Here is a 5,574-nt window from a genome sequence, read left to right on the forward strand (position 1 = left end):
GTTAGTAAATCACCCACAGAAATTTCCACGCCCATCGGCGCTGTTTTGGAATTGCGCTCTCGCGCTAATTTGCCTTATTTAGTAAAACTGGCCCTATGTCTGTGTATACGTTTGATTGTCTGTGCATAAGTAAATGTAAGTGTGGTATACCAGACCCCCAAGACTGAAACTAATACCAGATTCCCTAAAGCCTGAGGTATGCTTTGATTTTTCATCTGCTGTGTCATGCACAGTCAAGCATTTTAGTTTACTTTACTGAACATGAACTTATGCAGACATGTGACATGCAGTGGACAGTACTGAGTTGCTTTACACCAGGGGTGGGCAACTCTGCCAATGTACATTGTCCTGCAGAGTTTAGCTTCATCTTTAATCAAACACACCTGAAACATCTAACCAAAGTCTTCAGGATTTTTTGAATTGTACAGGCAGTTGTGTTTGATAAAGGATGGAGCTAAACTCTACAGGGCAGTGGACCTTAAAGACCAGAGCTGCCCATCCTTGATTTATACTTTCAAACTTGTTTCAAAGTTGAACAAATCAAGGTATCCTCTGACCTCCTTGCATGTCCATTTTTTTTGTTTTCTAACTTCATCTGTTGTTGTTTTTATTGACTTTTCCGTATTCTTCTTCAAGTAGCTTTAAAAGAAAAGGCCCAACTTTTTGCTATAGTGACATTCACAGCATGAATACTGTGTGCGAGATGCAGTTCCTAATGAATAACTGAAGCAAATATTGGGCTTAACTTTTGAGGCCTAGATCCAGACCAAGGTCTGTATGCCCAAGAACCAGACTGTCCATTTTAAATGGAGAAATGGAGAAAATGCTGAATTAATTCCAACATTCATTTCAAACATCGCACCTCAGACTGTCAGACCAAGACATCAAGTGATGAGACAAAGGCCCAATCCGAGGCTGTATTTATGTGGTCCTGAGAGTTCTCAAGCTCAAGACCATAAGACCAAGACTTCATCTTCGTTTTTTACACCCTTAGCCCTTTTTTGTTGGACTTTTGTGTAATAAGGAATGGAAGATATACTGGTACTGAAAAATGCAGTATGGAAAATGTAAAAAAATATGATACCGACATTGTGAAAATGTTGGAAGATCAGTCAGTGAGACATTGAGTGAGCCAGCTGAGTGATGAGGAATGGTAGACAAAACAAAATATGTTGATTTCAATATCTTTGCCCTCAACTCACTAAAAAAAGGCTTGGCATTCAGAGAAAACTGTAAAAAATGTTAACCGACAAACCAGTCTGTAAACAATTCCACAAAACATGCCACTTTAAGAGGCAACTCATCAAACCATGCAAACCTGTGCTCATCCTGAATTACACCCTGGATTTCAGCCACTGACAAGTTTGCAAAATCAAATTTTCAAAAGAATTATTAATGTTGTTATATTTTTCACTCATTAGTTCTTCACTATATGTGCTGATGTGCCCTGTTGACGCCACTGGTACACAAATCAAACAAAATACTGTGCTTGGATTTCTAAGTTGAAGTGTTAATTATGTTAAAATGCTTACAAAACAAGCAAAAAACTTTTGTATCGACATGGTTTTTTGTAGGACAGTAATTTTCTATTTCATCTTACCAGTCATATAAGATTGCCTATGATAATTAAGTATTGATACTGAGGTGGCAGAGCTTGGTATTGTACTATTTTATTTTTCCTTTCTTTTCTTTTCCTTTTCTTTTCTTTTCTTTTCTTTTCTTTTCTTTTCCTTTTCTTTCTTTCTTTCTTTCTTTCTTTCTTTCTTTCTTTCTTTCTTTCTTTCTTTCTTTCTTTCTTTCTTTCTTTCTTTCTTATCAATCAACAAAGAAAAGCAACAGCAAGAATGAGAGACTTTCCTAATAAAATCAAACAAAAAAAGAAAGTCTAAATGAATCCTTATTAAATGTATTTAATATTTTACTTTTACATATCACCATATGCTGAAGTGCTTAGAGGGACAGAAAATCACACTTTCAATGGGCTTTTTTGCCTAATGAAAACGTCTGTCTTCATTTAGTACTTAGATCTTCATTTTTCAGGTAGTAGTTATCTATGGTTCTTGTAATAATGCTGCATACCTGATCATACAACATCTTTCCTCCCATCCATCATCATTTTTGTTTTGTGTAAGTAGGGAACATAGAGTACATGATCCTTGAGGTGTAATTATGTGATGTGCTTTTATGTTCTCTAGTTTGTTCTTCACACCTCATTGCCATGCAAACTCCTCTTTTAGACTAAACCGTGATACAAAACTGAAGTTCCTCTTCAGGAACTCGAGCTGCGTCGAAAACGCTAGGGGAACGCCTTCTGCGACCCACGCTCTGAATCACATGTGAAATCAGTCCAATAGCTGAACGGGACGTCACGGCATTGCGAGTGCCTCCCACTGCGTACGCTTCGCTCCCGGAGGGCTCTCTTTTAGGAGGGAGCCTTCGCTAGCGTTCCTCGGTTCCTCGTTCCTCGGAGCGGCGGCTGCATTCGTGGGGTTCGCAGTTGGATCTGGCGGAGGGAATGGAGACGGGCGAGTCCCTATTTCCTTCCTCACCCACCGGATCCAGTGCCCGATCTCTGGGTTCGGAAGCCCGTTCTGCGGCTACTTCCTCCCGGGGTGGCGGCTCGACACTTCTCCTGTCTTCCTCCGAGGAGGTTGACGTAGAGGACGTTGAAGAGGTTTCGCCCCCTCAATCGCCCCAATATGAGGTGGGTTGAACAGATGCTAGCTAGCTATCTGTCCCCGGGCATGGCATCGCCGTTAAAGGCTCCGGCACTGCCCTCCAAGCCGCTGCGTACGACATCAGCGCTGGTGGGCAAGGGGTACGCGGCATGCGGGTCAGGCCGGTGCGTATCTGCACACAATGTCTGTGTTACAGGCGTACCAGGCCGACCTGCTGAAAGAGCTGGATGAGGGCGAGGAGAGTGCCCTCGGGAGATCGTTCTGCCAGTGTTCCAGGTCGCAGCGGTCTCCAGCGAGCATATCTGTCAGTTACCGCCCGGCAACGTAGCGGCACTGAGAGGCTTGCGGCCTCTGCGGAGGTCCCCAGAGCAGCTAGTTCGGTCGTCCCCTGTCGGCGTGCAGACGCTTCAAGGCACCGAGCCGTTCTGGGCACACCAGAAATCAGTCTCGAGAGACATATTCCCTTAGTAGATTATTTAGTAGCTTGGAAGCTACTGCCAAATGTATCTCACTGGTTCCTGCGTACTGTAGAAATAGGCTACGGAATCCAATTCGGTTCTCATCCGCCTCGATTCAACGGGTTCACCCCCACGCTAGTGGGTCCCGAGCAGGCTCTGGTATTAGAACAAGAAGTAGTTACTCTCTTAAGGAAGGAGGCCATCGAGGTGGTCCCTCCGCACGAGCTAGACTCCGGGTTCTACAGCCGTTACTTCATTGTTCCGAAGAAGGATGGGGGGTTGCGTCCCATTTTAGATTTGCGCCTATTGAACCGCTCAGTCATGCGACTGAAGTTCAGAATGCTCACACTCAAACAAGTCGTGTCTCAGATCAGGTCCGAGGACTGGTTTGTCATGATCGATCTGAAAGACGCGTATTTACATTTCTCCATCCTTCCTCATCACAGGAAGTTCCTGAGGTTCATTTTTGGGGGCAAAGCGTACCAATATCGTGTTCTTCCTTTCAGCCTTGCACTCTCACCCCGTACTTTCATGAAGTGTGTGGATGCTGTACATGAGACCCCTACAGTGGTGGCTCAAGACCAGGGGGTTCTCCCCGAGGGGAAACCAGCTTCGCATGTTCAAGGTCACACGGAGATGCCTACATGCCTTAGACATGTGGAGGAAGCCTTGGTTCGCGATGCTAGCGACAGATGCATCCCTCACCTGTCGGGGTGCGGTCATGAGTGGCCACCCTGCCCGCGGTCTGTGGAGTGGTCGACATCTGACTTGGCATATCAATTCTCTGGAGATGCTGGCCGTATTTCAGGCTCAAGACCAGGGGGTTCTCCCCGAGGGGAAACCAGCTTTGCATGTTCAAGGTCACACGGAGATGCCTACATGCCGTAGACATGTGGAGGAAGCCTTGGTTCTTGTCTCAGGGCCCGGTGCTGGGAGCTCTTTGTCGCTGCGCGATGCTAACGACAGATGCATCCCTCACCGGTTGGGATGTGGTCATGAGTGGCCACCCTGCCCGCGGTCTGTGGAGTGGTCGCCATCTGACTTGGCATATCAATTGTCTGGAGATGCTGGCCGTATTTCAGGCATTGAAACACTTTCTCCCAGACCTAAGAGGTCACCATGTGTTTGTGCGCACCGACAACACAGCGGTGGTCTCATACATAAACCACCAGGGAGGTCTGCACTCGCGCCGTTTATAAAAATTGGCACACCAGATCCTTGTGTGGTCCCAGGAGAGGCTCCTCTCACTGAGAGCGATGCACATTCCTGGGCATCTCAATGTGGTAGCAGACATCCTGTCGATGCAGGGGCCGAGGCCCGGAGAATGGATGCTTCACCCCGAGGTGTTGAGTCAGATAAGGAGTATTTTTGGCCTGGCTCAGGTGGACTTGTTTGCGACTCAGAAGACATCGCAATGTCCCCTCTGGTGCTCTCTGACTCATCCAGCTCCGCTGGGGCTGGATGCCATGGTACAGGTGTGGCCGAGGCTTCGCCTGTACGCCTTTCCCCCGATCGCTCTGCTCCCAGGAGTTCTGGAGAGAGTGCGCCAGGACGAAGTCCGCTTACTGTTAGTAGCCCCGTTCTGGCCGGGCCGAGTATGGTTCTCGGACCTGATTTCTCTTCTCGACGGCTCTCCATGGGAGATTCCCGTCAGGAGGGACCTCCTCTCGCAGGCGGAGGGCACGATATTTCACCCCCGCCCGGAGCTGTGGAAGTTATGGCTGTGGCCCCTGAGGGTGCACAACTAGTAGCTTTTGGTCTCTCAACTGAGGTTGTTGAGACCATCCTCCAATCCAGAGCTCCCTCCACGAGGAAACTGTATGCTTGGAAGTGGAAACTTTTCACTTCCTGGTGTAGAGACCGCCAGCTCGACCCAGCTAGCTGCCCAGTTGGTACTGTACTGGAGTTCCTGCAGGCCCGGTTTTCTATAGTGTTAACCGACTCCACCCTGAAGGTCTACGTGGCGGCCATTGCGGCCTAATACGCCCCTCTTGGTGGCATTTCAGTGGGGAGACACCCCCTGGTTACACGTTTCCTCCGCGGTGCGCTGAGGCTGAGGCCTCCGGTACGATCTCGTGTCCCTACATGGGACCTAGCAGTGGTGCTAGAAGCTCTCTGTAAGCCTCCATTCGAACCTATCGAAGAGATTTCTGATCGCCATCTTACAATAAAGAGGCTACCTTTCTTCTGGCAATATCTTCTCTTAAGAGAGTTGAGGATTTACAGGTCCTCTCGGTGGCCCCTTCCTATCTTGACTTTGCACCCCAGTCTGGCCAAAGCATTTCTGTACCCTCCTGTGGGGTATGTCCCAAAAGTCCCCTCATCAGCACCACAGCCCATTGTACTTCAGGCCTTCAGTCCTCCTCCCTTCAGGGAACCAGACCAGCAGAAGCTTAACTGTGTGTGTCCAGTGCGAGCACTGGATGCATACGTCCACA

This window comes from Sinocyclocheilus grahami, unplaced genomic scaffold, assembly GCF_001515645.1.
Source record: "Sinocyclocheilus grahami isolate Dianchi unplaced genomic scaffold, SAMN03320097.WGS_v1.1 scaffold435.1, whole genome shotgun sequence".
Lineage (NCBI taxonomy): Eukaryota > Metazoa > Chordata > Actinopteri > Cypriniformes > Cyprinidae > Sinocyclocheilus > Sinocyclocheilus grahami.